General features: G+C 35.2%; 2 long non-coding RNA genes across 2 annotated transcripts; one reads left to right on the top strand and one right to left on the bottom strand.

Annotated features, from left to right (window-relative positions):
• The first annotated feature begins 1,145 nt into the window (after positions 1–1,145).
• LOC121264165 lies at positions 1,146–16,390 on the top strand. The gene is made up of 3 exons (XR_005940461.1): positions 1,146–1,156; positions 9,988–9,999; positions 16,266–16,390. It is a non-coding gene; the product is annotated as an uncharacterized LOC121264165 (long non-coding RNA).
• LOC121264166 lies at positions 12,444–21,411 on the bottom strand. The gene is made up of 3 exons (XR_005940462.1): positions 21,352–21,411; positions 20,821–20,879; positions 12,444–12,489 (listed from the first exon to the last, which is right to left on the bottom strand). It is a non-coding gene; the product is annotated as an uncharacterized LOC121264166 (long non-coding RNA).
• Between the last annotated feature and the right edge of the window lie 2,291 nt (positions 21,412–23,702).

Raw genomic sequence — 23,702 nt, 5'->3', positions numbered from 1 at the left:
ACACTGTCAACGTACGTAATATCGAGCAAAATATAAACTAGGATTGTTCTTTTGGTTTTGCCCCAAGCAAGCTGTGCATGTGTGGCTTTTAGTGCATTTTGCTAATGCTGTTTTACCGGCTTGAAGGCTCTGGCGGCCCTACGGTGATTGTCAGGGATTATGCTAAATCAATTTAAAATTACAAGAATAATATCCATATGATCAACAGCTAATGCAGAATAAATTCGTATATAAGTTATGGAGATCAAATCTGCCAAATCTCCATCAAATTAAATGCGATACAAAAACAAATTAACTTGTTCATGAATGAGGACAGAGCTGATACGAAGATACCTACCTAACGAGCACTCTAGATACGTTTAAAACGAGCATTTGCTAAACTAATTAATGACTTTGTAAGAGGCTAATTAAGAGCTCGATCATTAAAATAAACAAATCAAAAAGAAAATAATTCGTATTCCTTGAATAATATCTGCAGATTACTTCAGACTGACCTTTCATAGAAAGATCGTTGATTCCGATTTGTGAGGATATTTAATGCAGTTTGAGAGAATCTATAAAACCGGCCTTTATGTAAAGCGCTAAAGCAAAATTCCTAATAAATAGTTTGCTGGCATGTGGATAGGAATAAATTGCACAAGAGGCAGGGATTTGGTACCATGCCAGATATAGCTCTAAATTGCTCTCGGTATTTGAACTCATGTCTTACCAACTTGGCGAATTCTCTTGGATTTTGATGATTCGCAACAAGGACCTTCAAAATTCTGGGACGTCATTTTATAGCATATTTGAATTAACAATCCATATATATAATATAATGTAAGGTAGCGTAGGAAATATGACAGATTTATGGATCAGAATCATTTAGAGTTGATTGTCCGAATTGTAAGGTAGATTTTGAGAGCGATAAACAAAATATGTGGATTTTATGTTATTCAAGTGGACGTCAGTACATGCATGCATGCATGATGTCTATTTCTCTATGTAATTTATTATGGATTTTAATTGGACAAAAAATTCTAGAGAACCGAATCCAAAATGATAGATTTAATTGTGTCCTGCCAAGAGTTAACAAGTATTTGACTGAAAAAAAAAAAGAAAAAAAAAAGGGGAAATTAAAAAGAGAGAGAGTGGCTAGCTGCAGGAAATGAAAAACGTTCTCGTTTGGAGAGGTTAGGGATCGATGGCTGTCTAATTATTAATGTGGTTGTGACCAGACGTAAATAGAGTAAACATGTTGCTGCAACTTTATTTCATGTCTCTCAACAGTGATCTTTCTGATAATGGTACATGTAAAGTACTTAGCTTTCCTTGATACTGCGGCCTTGCCCAAATGCCCTCACATACTTCAAATCTCTCTCTTTCTTTCATGCGCTTCTGTTTTGAACATAATCAGGGAATAGTACTTCGCTTTTACTGATCTTGTTAACTAATTGCTATTACCTTCGGCCTCTGATCTTTATGATGTTATTCTCTCCTCTTTGGAACAGAGAAGGATTTTTGTTCTCGAACTTACACTTCCTTTTGTGGATTTTATATCAATATAAATTTACTTTTGAGGACGAGAAGAAACTGCAAAAAATAGAAGCAAATCATATATATATATATATATATATGTATGAGAATCATGTTATGGACTAGTCAATCATAAGCAAAAACTTTGCTAAGGCGCCTATTGGCTGTGACTTGTTGACCACACATGCTGGCAGTGGCTCAATTAGAAAGTAAGAAATGACCGCGGAATGCTATTCCTTGTGGAGAAAAGTTGGGGGCCGAAAAAACGTCCAAAAGATTCCTATGGAATAGGAATTTTAGAATCCTAACTCAAACTAAAGCCAATAGGTCATATTCTCAAGTCAAGAATTTAGTTATTCTTCTCTACCCAAAGCCACAAAAAATGGGTTCTTAGTTCCCACCCAGCTTTTTCCACTTTATAAGCTAGTTTAGTTAGATGCCTTCCAACAACATTCAGGATGAGGCCGGCTGTGACCCTTGTATATATATATATATATATATATGTAATGTCACTCTACTCTAGTAGAATATTTCCGTGTTAATTTAGAGAGTACTGCTTGGTTTTACCCATTATCCTTCAGCTGATCGTGAGCTCATACGTACGTACCATATATATATATAGCTCATGACATGAATGTACGTATACGTAGCACGGCTAATATATATACATCCATTCGTGTCTAGTATATATAAATTTGTACTCGAGTTACTGTGGCATGCGCTATTAATACAGTGTGTGTGTGTCATTAAAAGGGAAGACAAAAATAAATAAAAAAATAAAATAAAAGAAGCTGATCGAATATCATACAGCTTGCTTTTGTAATAAAGTAATTATATTGTTATAAATGGTTATTAAGAACATTATATATATATATATATATATATATATATATATATATAGGAACATAAGTCTCTAGTCGCCAAATAAATTAATTTGTAAGAGGCGTTTTGTATACGGTGTACCGTCGACCAAATAATTAAACTTAATTAATCGTACGCAAAATGTAAATATTGGAGGTCCGTTACTGGCCGGCACTTTGGTTCCTACTTCCTAGCTAGGACATGCAACAAGGCGGCCTTCTACCAAAATCATCCTGTCCCATGTCTAGCTAGTTGTTTCATTCCTAAAATAGTTTATGATAAGTACTGGCGATAACGGTACATATTATATCTCCTTCTTCTTCTTTTTATTTTTTTTATTTTTATTTTTATGATTTTGTACAAAACCGATAACGGTACTTTATTCGACACATTCTTCTTCTATATATACTTTCTTAAAAGGAGCTAGGTGTCTATTTCATGCATATATGCTCTACCATATTCATTCGTTGGATAGTCCAGTTGTTAGCATGAGCAATATATGCTAGGTCCAGACTCCAGAGCACTAAACTTTCACTCTGGCCGGACTTCTTTTTCCGAACTGTCCCCTCCATCCATGCTTCTTTTTCATTTGACAAACAAAAAATTTATTCATCATCTCAATTCTCATCATCTTTTCATCATCCCATTATGTGTCATTATATAATAGGTTCACAAGTAAAATGTAATAAATAATTTTCAGTTATCTAATATCATATTATAGGATGATAAAATGATGATAAAAGTTAAGATGATGAGTAGCATTACTCATTGTCACTGAAGCGATCGAATGAACCTTTATTTATTTATTAAATCTAATTAATTATAGTTTTGGGCGCTGAGTTAATATTGAATAAAAGAGATATGATGTCATTATGATGCATGGGGAGCATAAGGAGGGAACAACTTTTTGGTCCAATTAAACTGGCTGCAGTAGTATTCGGAATATGTTATGTGTATTAAAAGTTAAAACCAAAAGAAAGAGGCCGTTGTATACTGCATCAATTATTCAGGGCTGGGAAGAGTGAATGTGATGCGACGAATTGTTTAATGGTTCGGATGCTTGGATTACACTTTTTACAGGAAGAGCCACACGTTTGAAGGCCACTACTTTGTGTGACCCTGGTCGTTATTCTTTCATTACATACACACATATATATATATATATATATATATATTATACTTCAGATTTTTCGAACTGAATAAACAAGAGTAATGCTACAGAGCAGTCACTGTAGCTGTGCACACATTGCACACACTACGTGGCTGTATGTCCAACCAAGAAATCTTTTTTTTTTCATCTCTCTCTCTCTCTCTCTCTCTCTCTCTCTCTCTCTCTCCTCTGGCCCAATTCTCCTCGAGCCCGATTCTCCTTCAGTCCAGCCTGGAGCCGCCGTGCGCCGCCCAGCCTCACCGTCACCACCAGCGACTCCCCCTCACGTTGACGACCAAGCCAGCTGCTATCGATCTCCCCCATGCGCAACTCTCTCTCTCCCTTGCGGTAACCCAACCGAAATGGGTTTCACCTATTTCTCTTCACTTGTGCCGCCGTACGCAGCCACCGCACCTCCACCACATCACACTGGTGACCACCTTTCGTAGACCTAGCCACCACGAACCTCCTTCTTTCTCTTCGTCGCACACACGCAAACGACCCATAAAATGAGTTTCACACAAGCTCGGGCTTGGGGCCACTGACGGCCCTATCACCGCCGTGCATCAGTTCTAGCCCCACTGAGCATCTCCCCTGACCACCGCGACTCCTCCGAGCCAGACAAGCCCTCCACCTCTCTCTCGCTCTCCACCTCTCATTCATCATCTCTCTCTCAGCCCGGTTTGGATGATGCCATATAGAGTGTGCAAAATGGCTTCTCCCAAACAGTGGCTGCTCCCCATATTAATTCAATAAAAAAATAGATTTTGGGATTCCAACTTTTGTATACGCCATCCAGCCCCCCGGGAAGGGAAGGACTGGGAAAATTTTGAAAAACAAAAGGAATGTTTTGTTTTAAAATCACTCACTCACTACCTTGTATATTTGTCAAATAGATTGCTAATTATGATGTTTTTCTTTTTCCTTTTCGCGTCTGCTCAATTGTTTGTTTATCTAAGAGCATCTTCAATGGATTAACTAAAACTAAATGACATTTTTTATGAATGTAAGAAAAATTTAACTTTTAGCTATTCCATTCACATAAATCTTCACATTGGAATAACTATTTTTTCATTATATAACAATAACATAATACAAGATGAATTTAGTTTTGATTATTCACATCAAATCTCTATATTGGATTATCCATTTATTCATTATACAATAATGAGTAACTAATAATTTCAAAAATATTTAATTTTTTTAATTATTGATTTAATTTATTTTATCATATTATACTATTCTACCTATTATATATTAATTAATAATCATATTCTAATTAAATTAATATATCACTAACTCAAATTAATATATCAATTGTGATAAAATATGTGATAGAAAGAAATGGAGAGAGAAATAATTGATAAAATATATATTTGATGTATGTACAGTAACTTTCAAATTTGAAAATGTTTTTGAAAGTCACTGTAACTAAATTAGCTAATCCATTGTGAGCATATTTTGCTCTCTAATAGCTAAATATTCAATGGATTTAACTTTTAGTTAATCCATTGAGGATGCTCTAAGGTCCATTTGATATTACAACTGTTTTCAAGTATTTTTAAATATTCTAAAATATTTCATTTTTAAATATCACTAAAATATTTCATTTTTAAATATCACTAAAATATAAAACACTTTTAATTTCAAGTCTTCAAATTTGTTATCTAATCATTACAACTTTCTCAAACTCTTAAAAAACACAAAGAATAATACTACTTTTTCAAATTTAAAAATAAAAGTAATATTAAAAATTATAATTAAACAATTTTTTAACTTTATAATATTTTTATTCACTTTTTTATCTCATTTTGCAAAACTCAATAAAACATTTTAAGTCAAACTATTTAATTATTATTCACAGAAGATAGTTTAAAGTATCCAAACCGTCCATTCATTTTCCTCCATATTTCTTTATTCAAATAAACCAAATAAGAGGATTTCAACGACAACGGTAATAATAATAATAATAATAACAACAACAATAATAATAATATGCTAATAATTATGTGGGCCCTTCCCATGGGCCGCCTTCACCCTTTAGTAGATTAGCAATAATTGCCCCGTTTGGTTGTTAGACTATACTGAGATCAACTCAGTTCAATCTAATTTTAAATTGAGTCTAACATTTAAACACCTAACTCTCAAACCACTAAACTCATCTCAACTCAAAACATGTACGTGGAACTCATCCATTTTTCAATTCAACACCTATTTATATGCGGGACCTACAACATTTTTCAAATTCTCATAAATATATATTGTAACAACCCGATCCTAAGATTAGGTTATAAGATAAGTTTTATGTATTTTTTTTCATATAACTATTATTATTATTATTATTATTATTATTATTATTATTTTATCAGATTTTACATTCGTTATCATATTGTTATTGGTATTTTATATGTATGACCCTTCAGATTTTTCAATAACTACTAGAGTTCTTTTGTTTCTTTAAGCCTTGTTTCTTCCTACCTCCACCCTTATCTCCTAATTGATCGTATCTCCTAATTGATCATCCTAATGGAAAACAAACTTAGAAATCCTATCAATCCTCATTTCTCCCTCTATAAAATCTCATGAAGCCTCTGTATTAAATACAACACAAAACAACAGACATTCTCCATGCACGTCTCAGCCCTTACTTCACAACAACCACCTCATCTGGAAGCAAAACAAACCCCCACGTTAAAGTCATCTACATTGCCCCCACCAGTAGTGCCGTCAACCTTGTTAGGCCAAGATGAAAGCCATCGTCGCATGGTACAGAGCACCATCAGTAGCAACTAAAAAAGGACTATGACTCGATGACGGAACCACCGCGCAACTCCATTGCCCAGACCATGCATGACCATGAAGACCACCAAGGCACGTCGCCAGACACCACAAAAGACATTGGAGCATTATCATGGCTGCCCATAAAATGCCGACCAGCCCACCCCTTCGTTTTCTCTATCCCTCTTCATCGACAGTGGCTCTTTGGCTGTGTACTTGTGCTGTCGTCGCCAACCACCTCAAGGGACGTCGAACCACCTCCCGGCCACCATAGAAAGAGCTGACCAGCCCAACCTTGTCGCACCCACTCCCTCCCGGTAAGCACACGATCATCAGCCACCCAGCTCAGCCACGTGCTCTTCCTCCCTCTTGGTAAGCTCTACCGCCAGCTCTCTCTCTCTCTCTCTCTCTCTCTCTCTGTGTTGCACCACCACAAGGACCCTCCAGTTGCACCACCGTGACTCTCGCCAGCCACCCAGAACCACCACACATCAACCTCCCTCTCAGTGAGCCCCTGCATTGCACCCTCTCTCCGTTACCCTTTGTTTCTCTTCACAATATTAGTTGCTTTAGGTTTTGTTTTTAGTTGCTTCATACAAATGTTATGAGTTTTATTAGGGGTATAATCGGTCTGGTCTAGTTCGGTTTTGGACAAAATTTAGGACTAAACCGGTATATACCGGTTTTGTATTTTCCAAAACCGATTACGCATCGGTTACCCTCCTAAACCGGTATCTCCAGTTTTACCGATTTCCGGTCCGATTTTTCGATTTTTTAAAATGTAAGTTTGTCATTAAAAAATAAAAATCTGTTAATAAAAAAAAAAAAAAAAAAACTGCTTCAAAAAATTTGTTCTAAAAATCTGTAATACAAAATCTGCACTACTAAAATCTGTAATACATTTAATAGACTATAGTGATTTAGTTATAGTGATTAGTATTAGTTATATATCAGTATAAGTATAACTATATTGTATATTAGACTATTAGTATTAGTTATAAACTTATATATTAATATAGCTATATAATATATTAGACTATATAATAATATTAATATTATACTATTAGTATAGTTATATATTAATATTAGTTATAAACTTATAGTGATTTAGTATAGCTATATTAGAATAAGTATAACTATAGTCTATATTAGACTATTAGTATTAGTTATAAACTTATATATTAGTATAGCTATATAATAAATTAGACTATAGATAATATAAATTAGTATATATATTTTATGTTTAAAGCATAAGATCAATTAAATTTTCATCTTTAAGATTAAACTTTTATTTTATAAATTATAATATGAAATTATTTCATATATGATATATAATTATATATATTATATATAAAAATTTCACATATAATTATATATTATATATAAAACTTATATATAAAATATTTTGTATAATATTAATTTTGTATAAAACTTATATATAAAATATTAATTTTTATTTTTTTTCCCCAATCGGTCCTGTCCGGTCCCAGAAATTGTAGAACCGGAACTAGACTGGTTCCAGCCGGTTTGCATAATTCAAGAACCGGTCCGGACCAATTTTCCGATTTAAATTTACACCTCTAAGTTTTACACAAATACCCTTTAGGCTTTAACACATTGCCTTGTAACTTTCCTATGCACTTTAGTGAAGATTATTTTAGTGATATTACGTTGCTGCCCTTCGGATGTAAGCCATGGCAGAATACTTGGACTTACGCACGACTTTTCCTTCTTTGTTCTATTCCGTGTGTTCTAAATCTCCAGAGCCTTTGATTCATAACTGGCCCTTGGGCCCTAAGCCCATACGACCAGTGTTTTTCCTAAGACAAAGAATGCTAGGCTTACTTTTAAAGGGTCTTGTAATTCTAATTGGGTTTGGACTCTTGTGGGCTTGAGTATTTTATTTGTTGTTAGGTTAGGCTTAATATTTTAAAGGTGAGTTTTTATTTAAATAAATATATTAATTAAAGACTCAAAATGTGTTAAAAGAATTTGAAATATATTTTAAAGTATACTATTGAGCCTAATATTTTAGTTAATATTTTATTTGTCTATTTAGTATGATTTTAATAAAATTATTATGTTATACTTTAAATAGAAAAATTAAGGAATATGTTATGAGTTTTGAATAATTATGTTCAGAAATGAAACCTATTTTAAGAATTGGGGTTTTTATGACTTATTTAAAATAGTCCAAGTATTCTACTAAATTATAATATGTTATTAGTATTTAAGTAATTTAAAATATCAAGATTTATTGATTATGGTGTTAAACAAAGATTTCTTTGACTATCTTCTAAATTATAAATTTAATTAAGTACAATATTACTACATGTTGTTCCTAGACAAATTTAGGTCTTGTTTGCATTCAAAATCCACCTCAACTTATCTCATCTCATCATTACAACTTTTTCAAATTTCCACACATAATATAATAAATAATTCAACTTTTTATTCTACTATTCACAAACCATCTCAACTCATCTCTGAATCCAAACCACTCGTAATAGTTAATATTGCGCATAAGTGATGAGATTCAAGAAGAAGCACAGCGAGGTAAGTAATTTGATCACAAATTAGGATTATCACTTTTTAGCTTATATAGATTATTATTAGCGCCGATTATTTGATAGCCATTTTTATGTACCACTCATGTCATATGCGAACATGTCATCCAACATAGCATACGATCATGTCATTTCACATCATGTTCAGATTAAAAAATTATAATTAAGTATGTATTGTGTCATGCATCTCATGTGCATAAAACACGTAAGCTATCTTAAGTTCAAGTGTAAGATAAGATAAGATCAGTTAACCAGAACCAAATGTCCATATAGGTGCATGGTACCAATGCAGTTTAGATTAGGGTGGATGTGCAAGCCACAAACTCAAGCGTGGTCCACCATAGTATGTCAGAATACTATCAACGACTCCCATTGCAGCCGCGAGACGTGGGCCGGTGCACAACCTCCCACATAGGGTTAAGTGTGTTGGCTAGTCAGATCAGTCAGTTAAGTCAGTTAATTCAAATAAATCAGTGATGTATAGTATAAACATCAGTATAAACAGTCATGAATTTTAAGCTCTCAGTATGAAAACTTTTATGAAAACCTTATGTTTATTATATTTACGCTGTGATTGATTTCTTACTGAGTTTTCGACTAATTTTAGTTAATTTTATATTTTTAAACTACCCTGGTGAGGATGATGAACACGAGCAGGCAGGCCAGGATTAGGAGCAGTTGATTTAGTTTTAGACATTCTAGAATAAAATTACTTTTATGACATAAATTTTATTCAATTTATTCATTTAATATTTTTGGAAGACATTTTATTATATTTTTTTTTTACAAAATAAATCCTAATTTCATTTATTAAATATGAGATCTCTGGCCGGGTTTATTTTATGAAAAACACGTAACACTCCTAACCTACGGGAATGGGATGTTACATATATAAACTCATTTTAACATCCAAACACATCTTAAGGGGGCCCTACAAAAGTTACTCCACCATCTCAACTCACTACTATTCATAAAGAATTCAATTCATTTTAACTCAGCTTAACATCTAAACGTAGCATTAAAAGTTCAGATTTGGAAGCCTAAAATTCAAATGGGATGGGAATTGGGTCCACAAGTATTGTGGCAAACACAAACACGTGAAACAATAGATGCCAGACGGAGAGAATGGTAGGGGGAAAATATCAAACGGGGTCCGGGGAGAGAGAGATTTCAGGATTAACATTTGAAATAGTGCTTCTTTTTCTGGAGTATAGAAGAATGGCTGTAAAATGTCTTGTGTATATTAAGTTAGATTTGAATAAAGCTTACAAGAAGTTGGAATGGAACGGTTAGACTTCCCACCAAAGAGGGATATATTTGATAATGGAATGTACGCTTCGCTTTCGGTTCTAAGAATGAGAACCCAATAGATTTTATTAAACAGGGAGATCATCTTTCATACTTGCTTGATGCATCTTTTATATGCTGAAGGATGGCAGCTTCTTTTATATGCCGAAGGATTGCCATCTTTGTTGAGTTTTTTTTCCCCTCATTTTAGTCGAGTCATCTACGTGGCTTATAATGCCATTCGGCCTATCACCAACAAAGTAGCTCACAAACTAGCTTAACATGCAAGAATAATGAAGGATATGGAAATTTATAGGTATTTTATGCCATATATAGTTGATGCAATGCATACTCTTCTTGACATTATATAAATGAAAAAACTTTCTATCTAAAACCTAAAAATATTAAATTTAAAGAAACTAAAGTTTAACAAAGCAAAGCACATTTATTTAAATTTAAAAATAAAAGAAAATAATTAGAAAACAATGACAAAACATTTATCTTTTATTTTATTTTATTTCAAGATTTTAAATTTTAATGATTTAATACATTGTTTTTCTTGTTTTACTGGTTTTTAATTTTAATTTTTAATTTAAAATGGAAATTTTTTAAAATGTTTGTGAATTTTTGATATTTTATACACGTGAAGCGTTAATGGCATGTTAAGTGAAATTTATCAAATTGTCTATGAGATAAGTTTTCCAATTGGCTGTAGTCTGTTACCTGTTTTCATATGCATGCGAGTTCTAAGGGAGCGTGCGAAATGTTTTCAACTCAATATTTACTCATTTAACGAGATGGGAGATGGGAGTGAACTCAGTGAAGCAAGGCAGAACCAGGAAGGATCGCAAACAGGCCGGAGGTAATCGCATGGCATTTCCTCGGGCGGAGCAATTCTTCTTCACTCTTCCTTTTCTCTTATTCACCCGCACTATAGAACTGGACTCAGGCATAGCATTTCCAATCGGCTGCACTGGGAGGTAATTGCAGCCTCTCTCTCTCTCTCTCTCTCCAAACTTTGTAATGCCGGAAGGGAATTTTTTTCCTTGGCTTTCTGAATTGAATCCAAAGTGTGACTGAGGCTTAAATTCCTTCCTCAAAAGTTTTTGTTAATCAAGAGTCTAGGATTTATATCGCAAATGCATCTGCAGAAGAAATCCTAAATTTCTCTGTGCAACAAAGAGTTTGGATTCAACGTGGTTTTGTTGGGTATTTGGATCTCCTAAATTCACCTAGTAAGATTAATCATTTGCAGGAATATTAAGAAAAATAAAGAAATAATAACAACACAAAATTTTTTTTCTCATCCCAAGGACATCTACATAACTTCCCCACTAATAAAATTTTAACCTTCACCTCTTTTCCTTTTATAAAAAAAAGCCAAATAGAGAAATTTTACTAAAATAAAAGTTATTAGTTAAACTTTGATTGATACACTTTGTCAAAGAACCTCCTTTTATAAGCCACTTTCTCATTTCTCACAATGTGAAATTAGCCTAGGAGCAAAAAACCCAACAGGTTTGCATTGATTAGTTGTTAAAAACGTTTCTCTTATTTATCGGTTAACTGCAAATTTATGTGGTGTTGTGTTCATTAAAGTCTTAAGATTAAGATTGGTTTGGTTATACAAAATCAAATTATCTCATCTCATATAATCTTTATAATTGTATCAAATTTTTTCACCAAATATAATAAATAATTCAATTTTTTTAAATCTCAAAATAAAAATAATATTAAAAATTTATATTACAATAATATTTTATTTAATTTTCAACAAAATATCTCATCTCATCTCATCTTAAATTCATAGAAAAATAATAAACACACAACACTTTATACAACACTTTTCACGACAATATTTTAAAGGAGGGGTATTTTTATAAAATATCTTATAAAATTAATATCATTTTACAAAAATATCTTTATTTTATAATATATGTTGTGAAATATATTGTAAAATATGTTGTGTAAATATCACTGCTCAAATTCATAAACCAACGAATCCTAAAGTTCTCCTGACTTGCTTCGGTTGTGTTATGTTGCGTTGTGCCGTGTCGAACGGCTGATATCTAAACGGGCCCTAAGAGGTCTCTGGCAGAAGAGTTTATTGGCATTGATGCACAAGGGTGTTTTTAGGTATGGTATAACAATTTTTTGAGCCATTAGTCATCAACGGAAAGAAGGAAAAAAAAAACGAGGTGAAAATTGTCACTTTGATGGTATTGAGATCATTAACATGTTAAACTAAGACTACAAAAATTGACGTATGAGAAAAATATCTTGACCTGAAAATCCTGCACAAGCGGAAGAGAATAGTATCACAGGTGGTGCCTGCAGTTGAACAATGAAGCTTTAGGTTCAGAACAAAGTATGCTTCGACAGGATCTAGCCAAAACACATGAAAAAATACAAAGAAAAAAATAGGAGCATCATAAGCATCCTGAATTCTGAAGTTGTGTGTGTGTGTGTGTGAAGAACTTCTATTAATAGAACCAACATAATCTACTCAACAACTCGGAAAATTGTTATCCCAATTAGGATGGCAGCAATTCCTTTATGCCACTCAACCCTATCTAAAGTCGTACCCCCATTTACCTCTCTAACAACCTACATGATATATCACTTCCCTAAAATATGAACAAAATTAATGAGCACCAACATGACACTAAGCCAAAACATAACTATCAAAAGATGTAACGACCCGATTTTTATATTTTATTTTTTTGAAATAAATTACGAATAATTTTGTTAAACTTAATAAATGAGTTAAAGCCCATTAGAGAATTTATCGGATAGATTATTATTTTTTTAAATTAAGGCTCCATTATTATTATTATTATTATTATTTTCTCTCCAAACTCATGAGTCATTTTCATAAAAAAACTCATCTCTATCATATTTTTCTTCTATGAATTTCAAACATTTCACTCATGCACATTCACGTCTCTTTTTATCTAGGGTTTTCTTTTAGGTTTTCAATCATATATGTATATATACACGTTTCACTCACCAAAAACTGCAAGCCACAAATCCTCCATCGTGAATCTTCCTCTCACGTATCAAACCTATGCATGCACGGCTTCATTGCACCCGTTTCCTCCGCATGCACGTCTAGTCATCTCACTCGTTGCACGTCTCTTTCCCTAGGTTTTATTTTGAATGTTCTCTATCACCATTCTCTATCACATATATATATATATATGTATATATGTATATACTTTGAATCTCCTCAACGCCGATGCCACCCCTCACCCCGTAAGTCACGAACACAACCTCCACCACCTCCCCTCAGTTCGTCCAGCAGACCACCCAAGACCTCCTCCATGACGCCCACCGAAAGCCACGGCCACAGCCCCATGTTTAGTCCCGCAGCGCAGCTACCCCAGTTCACCACCTGTCCACACTAACGTTCACCCTCCAACACCCCTAGCTCACGTCTCCTCTCTCAGCCACAGCACCAAGAACCACCAGTTTTCTCACATGCAGCAACCATCACACGGCAAATAAAGTTTTTCCGTAGCCCACGTAAACGGCAGCAACTACCGAAAGGTGTAGAGAGGGTGCTTTGTTTTCACCATCGAAAACAAGGGATTTTTATACCCCACCGTGAGCCAAAAACCACTGCACCTCGCCAGCCCTTCGCCTCATTGCCACCAGCACAGAAAGGGCCGCCGAGCACCTCAAGCCACCCCAGACCGTCGCACGCCTCCTATTCGTCTCACGGTAAGTTTCTGTTTTCCCCCACGCTGTGTCCTCCCTCTCTCGTTCATCTAGTCCCTCTCACTTGGTCTCTCTCTCTCTCTCAAGCTTTCGGTTTCTCTCTATCTCTCCAGCCTTGAGCCACTGAGGAACCACCCATCCCCGTCGTTCAGCACCACCAAGCTCGAAAGCCTCACGCCTAGCTCTCAGTAAGCCTCTACCCTTTGCTTCACGCGTAAAACCCAACCCGAATGCATGCAACCCACGTAAAAAAATTACAAAAAACTTATTTATAGCCTTAACCTGTCTCTGATATCAAATTGTAACACCCCCTTCTTGTAGGCTAAGAGTGTCACGTACTTTTCATAAAAATAAAATCTGGCAAGAGATCTTAAATTTCATAAATGAAATCAGCAATTTATTTTGTAGAAAAGGTATAATAAAAAGTCTTCTAAAAACATTAAATGAAATAAACTGAACAAAACTCATGTCATAAAAACATGTTTTATTTTAGAAAGTCTGAACAAAAATTTAATGCTCCTTCTACTCCTGGCCTGCCTGCTCGTAATCATCATCATCACCTGGGTGGTTTAAAACATGAAAATAAACAAAAATAAGTTGAAGACTCAGCAAGGAATCTATCACAACGTAAACATACTAAATATAAGATTTTCATAAAAACTTTCATGCTGAGAGTTTAAAATCATGACTATTCATACTGATACTTGTGCTATGCATGACTGTTTTAACTGAACTAACTGATTTATCTGACTGGCCAACACACTTAACCCTGTGTGTGAGGTTGTGCATCGGCCCCACATCCCGCGGTCGCAAGGGGAGCCGTTGATAGTATTCTGGCATACTACGGTGGACCACGACTGAGTTCGTGGCTTGCACATCCACCCTGAAACTGAGCTGCATTGGTACCATGCATCTGCATGACTATCTTATTAACTGATCTTATCTTATCTTTCACTTGGATTTAAGATGGCTTACGTGTCTTATACACATGAGATGCATGACATACTACATACATAATCATAATTTCTGAATTTAAACATGATGCGGAATGACATGATCGTATGCTATACTGGATGACATGTTTGCATATGACATGAGTGGTGCATAAATAATTGGCTGGAAATGAACTGGCTTGAATACTAATTATCTATAAACTGAACTGTGATAATCTTAAGCTTGTGATCAAATTACTTACCTCGCTGCGTTTCTTCTTGAATAACACTTCGTAACTTGAGACCTATATGAAATAATAACTATTACTAAATTGGTTTGGAATCACATAAGTACTAATATCTTACTTAATTAAATCTACAAATCTAAAAATAGTGTTAAACACTTCAATAAATCCTAATATCTAAATTACTTAAAATACTAATTTATAATTTAGAAGAATACTCGAACTATTTTAAAAAAATTCATAAACTTAAATTCTTAAACTAAGTTTTATTTAATTAAATTCACATCGTAGAACATAATCAAATAAATATTCTGTTTATCACTAAATCAATGAATACTGATATTTTAAATTATTTACGATACTAATAGCATATTCTCACTTTCAAAATATAAATTAGTGTAATACTTGAGATATAATCAATTCTATTATAAATAAGTCATAAAAACTTAAATTCTTAAAATAGGTTTCCTTTCTTATAATTAACATAATTAAACAAGAAATCAAATAAATAATAATATCATTTAAATATTCTTAACATATTTCTCTATTTCTATTTAAAATATAACTTAATAATTTTATTAAAATCTGGCTAAATAGACAAAGGAGAATATTAACTAAAATAATAGGCTCAATAGTACACTTTAAAATACATTTCAAATTCTTTAAGCATTTTCTAATAAAAATGAACTTGTGACTAATATATTTATTTAATAAAATTAAACTCAACTTAAAATATAAGTCCATTTAAACATAATTAAAATAGTTTCTGTAAAAGTGTAACCTGACCCGTAATACTATTTAAAACATAAAATCCACTTAAAAATAAGCCCAGCATACTAGTCTCAAGAAAAGCACTGGCCGAATGAGCTTAGGGCCCAAAGGCCCGTTATGAAACAAACAATCTAGAGATTTAGGACCCATGGAAACCAAACAAAAGAAACAGGCCGTGCGATAATAGAGGAGCTCACCGAGAGAGGGAGAAGGCCACTACGATGGTGGTTTGGGTGGCTAGCGGCGTGACTGGGTTCCTGGGCAGGGGCTTACCGTGATCAACAACTAGCGGCGGCTCGTGGCTGGGCGCGGTGGCGACTCCGGCCAGTGGGCCACTATGCAACTGTGAGAGAGAGAGAGAGAGAGAGAGAGAGAGAGAGAGAGAGAGAGAGAGAGAGACGGTAAATCGAAAACTATCGAAAATAACCGAGAAGGAGAGGAGACTGGCGGCGGTCGTGGGCTTACCGGAAGGGAGTGGGCTCGACGGGGCTGCGCTGGTCGGTGGTTCCTGAGTCATCGGAGAGGTGGTTCGGCACCTCTTGAAGTGGCTACCGTGGAGGAGGGCGACGACTCTGTTTTCAGACGTGGAAACAGAGGTTCACTAATATGGTTCCGTGAAGAAGGTGGCGCACGACGAGGCTCACTGTGTTTGGGGGCTCTTGGCCTTGCACGGTGGTTGAGAGTGGGGAAGGGCGGCTATTCTGGTGGCTGGTTACGTCTCACGGAGGCCTCGTCGAGGTGCTCATCTAAGGGTACTGCAAGAGGCCGCAGCGTGGTGTACATGACAGCGCTCGAAGGTCCTTCATGGTCATGCATGGTCTGCGCAGTGGGGTCGCCGCGGTGGTTTCGTCGTCGAGTCGTGGCCCTAACGGTGCTCTGTTCAATGGGTGCAAGACAGGACTGTGTTGGTCATCCCTTGAGGTGGTCAAAGGTGGCGTCAGCATACTCTGGGCAGGGGTCTGAGTGCGGCTGGGCAGAGGCTAGAAATAGTTCTCAATCTGCGGCGTGAGGTTTTCTTCATGCAAAAGATCTAGCGTATAAACATATAGGTGGTAGATAACACCATAAAAATAAACCCTAGGGAAAGAGACGTGCGAAGTGGAGAAACTGCTCGTCGACTGAGTAAGCAGCTATTGCACAAAATTGAGTGATACATAAAATATCATAACAATATAATAATAATCATATTAAAATTAATAAATGTAAAACCTAATAATAATAATAATAATAATAATAATAATAATAGCTATATAAAAAAAATTATAAAAAACTTATTTATAGCCTAAACTTAGGATCGAGTTGCATGTTTAAGGGGGTAGATTGTGATACCCCATATGATATGGATAAGAGTAGGTGGTGTATGGGATCCCACATTGCTTGGGAAAGAGAAGTTCTTGCTCTTTATAAGGTTCTAATGGGACTCCAATTGTATCATTGACTAGTCCTTTTGGAGTATAGGCCATGTGGTTTGGGCCTTCCATTGGAGCGTTGTAAATGGTATCAGAGCCCATCCTAATCAGAAATGTGGGACTTGAGCCATGCCACCTATAATGGACAGGCCTGACGAGGACGTCGAGAATTTACAGGGGGTAGATTGTGATACCCCATATGATATGGATAAGAGTATGTGGTGTATAAGATCCCACATTGCTTGAGAATGAGAAGTTCTTGCTCTTTATAAGGTTCTAATAGGGCTCCAATTGTATAATTGACTAGTTCTTTTAGAGTATAGGCCATGTGATTTGAGCCTTCCAACCTGAATGCATGCAACCCGCGTAAAACCCAATCCGAATGCATGCAACCCGTAAAATCAATTTTAGGTGGGTTAGTTAAATTACAAAAATGCCCTTTGTATTGTTTTCCAAAAATACCCATACCTATTTAGGATTAAAAGATGAGAATATTTTAGTGTTAGGAAGAATCTAAGTTTAGGAAATATAAACTATTTTAGTATTTTAGGTTTTAAATAAAATCACATGTTTAATTAGAAATTTATGAAAATTACGTGTTTATTTTTATAGGCAACCGACTACACGCTGAAAATAGTGGATTAGCGCTGCAAGGTAAGTAGCATGATCATATCCTTACACGTATCTACGGTAAACTGCTTGTCTTTTTATAAAAGATATTATGTATGTAAGCTCTTCATTGGAAGCCCCTTTTTACGTACCGAAATGCATGATTTTATGTGAAAGTTATTTCATAAAATATTTTATGAAATGCATGATTTTATGTGAGAGTTATTTCATAAAATTATTTATGAAATGCATGATTTTAAATGAGAGTTATGCATAAAATTATTTATGAAATGCATGATTTTATGTGAGTTATTTCATAAAATTATTTATGAAATGCATGATTTCATGTGGGAGTTATACATAAAATTATTTATGAAAATTCATGATTTTATGTGAGAGTTATGCATAAAATTATTTTATGTGAGAGTTATGTATAAAATTATCTATGAAAAGTCATGAATTTATGTGAGAGAACATGTATCACAATATTTATGAAAGAATGCGATTTCATTAGAAATCTATGATTCGATATGACAAGTATGTATGTGATTTCTTTTAAAATCTATGAAATGACAAGTATGCAAGTATGATTATGATAAAATATGTAACGACCTATGTTATGATACGAAGACAGTACCTATGTCATGGGCATATTGCATTGCCAGGTCGTGCATGCTGGTAGTGCACCCAGTATGTCTTCCTTATGTATGGATTCCACAACCCACAACCATGGGCGAAATCAGAATCTACTTAGATTCGCTAACCCTAACTCACGAGAATCAACAGTGGGTAACGGCCTGTGATAAGTAAAAGATAAGTCCATGTTAATTACATATGTATTTATGAGTATGCACGTTTTTCAAGAAACCTTATGTTTATTATGTTTACTGTATGATGTGTTACTTATTAAATATTCGACTCATTTTAGCTTGTTTTTATGTTTTTAAACTATCCCAGGTATGATATTTATGAAGATGAGACTGTAGGACAGGACTTAACCCCAGGAGGCGAGGTAGAGGCCTAGATAGATTATACTATGATTTTTTTTCTATGATTTATAGTTTAAATAAATAATTTTGATAAGCACATGAGACTTCCGTATTTTTTTTAAATAAGTGCTTCCGCAGAATTTATTTTGAATTTTCAGTATTTATTAAAGGTTGTTATTTATGGAAATCTTTCGCATCTAGCTCTTGTTAAAAAGATTTAAGTTTAAGTTTAGTAGTAGCACATTAGCTCCCAAAAATTCTAAAATGTCTTTTTGGGAAGCGGGGTGTTACAAAAGATTATAAACTTCACACCATGAGATATCATGCTCCTTTTTCTTCTTTTCCTTTTCCAAGATAATAAAGAATGTCACATAAACGATGTTGAAAAAATGCTTTTCTTTTTTTTTTGGATTTGGTATGAGTCCTATGACCCTTGGGTCAACAAATCACAAAATTCGCTTGTGCTAACGTATCATGATGCCAAAGTGATACACCCATGGTCGAGCCAAATGGATGTTGTGATCGGGGGGGGGGGGGGGGGGGGGGGGGGGGGGGGGGGGGGGGGGGGGGGGGTGGGGGAATCACAAGATCATAACAAATACATTAAACTTAATCATGTGATAGCCCCATGGGTCTTGATTCTAGAAATGCAGAGTAACAACCTTGACAAAGAGGCCACAATGAGACAATGACCAACAAAAATCAATGAGCTAGAGAGGACTTGTAAGTTATAACTTGAAAAGCAGAATATAGAGCAACAAACAAGCCCCTAGTGGCCCCAGGTGGTCAGATCAGTTGATGATTTCAAGGTTTTTTGAAATCCAACAAACATTATCCTACCGGAGAGATAGGGTTATCAGCATTTTATTTCTTATCTATGAATGCGCCATTGATCACAAGTACACAAATGCACAAAGAGGTGATCCATGCAAATCTATCCCGGATACATAATTGGAAGCAAATCTAAATAATTCCTTTGTTGTGCTGACCACCACAAGCAAGCACACATCCCTTCACCACTCTATCCTAGCCCTGATGTTTCATTCACCCCACCCCACCCCCCCAAAAAAAATTGTTCATGTGATCCCATTCCCTAGACCCCTTTTTGTGGTAATCCCCCAATTTGTGGTAACTTGTGGACCTGCCACAGGCATACCCTATGTTGCATAACAAGAAGCAAACCAAAGAGAAGCAGAAATTTAGTAGAGGTGTAAAAAGGCAAATAAGAGCATATGCACTTACCCATAGACGCCTCTACCAATAAACAAGCAATTTATTGTGTATATATTGTTGTCAAATTCAATTCCCCCATGTTGGCTAAATCGGTTAAAAAAAACTTATCAAAATATATATATATTTTTTTTATGTTGAAAAACCTCTCCAAGGCAGGGCCCTTCGGACCCACCCCTACAAAGTAAACCATGGTCTCGTGCACTACACCCTCAGAAGTTTCCCTACACGGAACTGGTTAAATCGTTGGCTTTTCACCAGGAGGTGTGACCCCAAAGGATTGTTAGCACCTATGAGGTGTTGAACCTTGGACCTTGAAGGGAGTGATACCCTAAGACCAAGACCTTCACCACTTGGGCCAACCCCTTGGGGTTCAAAAAAATATTAAATTAAAGACCCAAAAACACACTGCACACAGGCATCTCTACATGTATATTGTATATTGACATTATTTCAGGGACCCGTACACCATTATTTATTATTAAAGACTAGCATAGTTTGCTGGACACCTTGTTTCCTAAGAGGTCTATTATTCAAGACAAACATAGTTCATGGACCCCTTGTTTCCTAAGAGGTCTAGCGCTATTTTCATAAAACTCCTATGAAAAAAACACCTAGACAATTTCATGAAGATTTTAAGATTTTAACATACACCCTCAAAGCATAGGCCTGCAAGGACTTAACGAGAAACAAAACCACAAAAAGGAAAGAGACAATTAAGGAAAAGCACTCATTACAAAAGCATTGGGAAGCTTACACCAATGAGAAAATGCAACCACATAGGGCCTTTTACCCATCTCCGGACTATTGGCATAACTGAAATGGCAAATAAACGAATAAAGAAAATGAATCTAGCCTGGATCAATGTTCACGCCCCCAAAAATAATGCATTAACTTGCTCGCTAAGTCCATATATATGCACAAAAGCCAAATATTGCATAAGACAGAGATAATAGTTGATTTTCAAATCATAAATGCGTTCACATCAAATGAATATTTAAACATTAAGCTTTGTGGTTCATGTTCACGAATACATATAGATACAAGTGTGGGTTAAAATAGTGTTCAACTGCATACTTGTAAAACCCATTTACCTCTTGTATATCATCTTGTGTACTTGGGTTATGCATGTTCTTATTAATATGATCGTTTACTTATAAAAAAAATTACTCACCAGAGAAACAAAAATAATCATGTAGAGAAGAAAAACCGATATATCAAACATCTAATGAATAACAAGCTATATAAAGAATAAAAAAAAGTAAAAGAAAGGGTCGGGATACGGTACTGTGGTTGAATCCATAAAATGCACTAGTTGTACCACCAACAGCAGAGCCAATCTGCGTCACAAAAAAAAAACATTATTAAAAGCCAGCACTCAAAACTAAGAAGAGATAGTTGAAGAAGCTTATTGAAATATTTTATAATTGTGGCAAGTCACAAGTGGGTATGTGAAAATAGAAGATGATCTAAACAAACCTTTGACTAAGATCCTCAAATTGTCGAATTAGCATAATTTAGGCGAGAAAAACGACCAAATTGGTTATGAAGGAGAAAGGGAATGGGAAAAATAACATGGAAAAGCTATCCCTAATAAGAGGTGGAACAGTCCACTGACTAGTTTCCTGCAATCAAAAGGCCGCAGGAAATTGAATTTTGAAGCAGAAACAATGAAGAGATAAAAGAAAGTTAGAGGAAAAGGCACGAACCATCTCCTCGGAAAGGGGACCTGCGCAGTGATGGCATCTCATATTACCAACACGCTTCGAATCCCCACAATTCCCTTCTAAATACTCCCTCCCTCTCTCTCTCTCTCTCTCTCTCTCTCTCTCTCTAAACCCCTAGAGACCCCAAATAAAATTGAACGAGTTTTTCTACTAATTAGCCAGTGTTCATCAACAAACACCCCACACCTGACGTGGCTGTCTTTTTTTTTTTTTTTTTTTCAACTCAAAAACGAACGTTTTGAAGACCTACTTTTACAATTTCGAATTTCAACACATCTGAATCCCGCGTCGCCCCTTCTCTGCCCAGCACTCCTAGTCGCCGTCACGGCTCCCTCTGTCGTGTATGTACAAATGGGTATTAATTTTAACACTGTAAAAACACTATAATCTTGTTGTGGACTTCTTTTAGGGTATCACACCAAGAATAAATCAAAACATCCATCTCGGAGAAGAATGAATGGCACTTTGACAACTTCTCTATATGACTAACAGACGACACAAACCAATCGAGATCAAATGGACAATGAGAGACTACAAGCACTTGTCACAAAACCAAAAAAAAAAAAAAATCGTCCAGACTACAATCACCAGGTACTTTTCCATCACAAACCCAAACTAATCGAGCATTGGCATATTATTTTTAGGTTTACCCGAGTGAGGAAAAGTCCTCTGTGGCCGCAGATCTCTGGACTTTTGTTCTCTTCCGCATATCTCTGGATGCGGAGTGGTCGAGAGGGATGAAGCACGTTGCAGAAGAGGGAGGGTGGTCTCGTCGCTCGTTTCGGGGTTGTCTCGTCGCTGCAGAAGAGGGAGGGTGGACTCAGACCAGATGAAGAACCGGCTGATGGGGAGATGAAACCCAGGGAATGGAGGAGGGAGCTGCAGATTTCGAGGGGGAGATGACCTGCTGAAGAGAAGGGGGGGAGGATCGAGGCGTGAGTGGGGGTTTAGGTAAAACCGGGTTCACTAACTAGTGAACCCGATTTTGCCACGTGGTGTGTGATTGTGAACCGGCTGATGTGTAGTGTTTTTGTTTATATATTTACAATATATCAAAATATATATAAATAATAGTGAAATAGTTTGAGTTAAGATATTTTATTAGATTTTGAGAAATAAGAAAAAAAGTTAAAGAAAATATTATAAAGTGAAAACATTGTTTGAATATAATTTTGTAATATTATTTTTATTTTGAAATTTGAAAAAATTGTATTGTTTTTTGTATTTTGTTTGGAAATTTAAAAAATTTATAATGATTAGGTAATGATTAAATGACAAAGTTGCAGATTTGAAATTGAATTGTGTTTTGTGTTTAGTGATGTTTGGGAAAGAAATATATGAGAATACTTGAGAATAATTGTGTTGCCAAACGGACCCTTAGGGGATGATTGAATAATGAGATGATATGAAATGATAATTCTGTGAATAGTAGTAAAATAGTTTGTTAATAGTTGTGAAATAGTTTGTGAATAGAGTTTTTTTTTTAGATTTTCGAAAATGAGAGAAAAAATTGAATAAAAATATTATAAAGTTAAAATATTATTAGAATATAATTTAATTTGAAAAAGTAGTATTATTTTCTGGGGCATACCATGCAACTTAAGGATGTTATAAAAAAAATACTGATGCCACTTTTGTTGCTGTGAAGGGGCGTTTTAAGGGCATAAAATGTAAATACTTAGATAGTCTATCCACAACAACCATAACAACAGAATACCTTTTTGAAATTGGCAGGCCTTCCACAAAGTCCATGGACAAATCTGTCCAAATATTTTGGGGCAAAGGTAGTGGTTGTAGTAAACTAGCAGGATGTATGTTCTCCACCTTATTCCTTTGACATACTTCACATTCTTTAATGTAATTATTCACTTCATGCTACAAACTAGGCCAATAAAAATCATGTCTAGCCCTC

This window comes from Juglans microcarpa x Juglans regia, chromosome 5D (genome assembly GCF_004785595.1).
Source record: "Juglans microcarpa x Juglans regia isolate MS1-56 chromosome 5D, Jm3101_v1.0, whole genome shotgun sequence".
In the NCBI taxonomy this organism is placed as follows: domain Eukaryota; kingdom Viridiplantae; phylum Streptophyta; class Magnoliopsida; order Fagales; family Juglandaceae; genus Juglans; species Juglans microcarpa x Juglans regia.
Note: the sequence above shows the minus strand (reverse complement) of the source record. Positions and strands in the feature narration are given on the sequence as shown.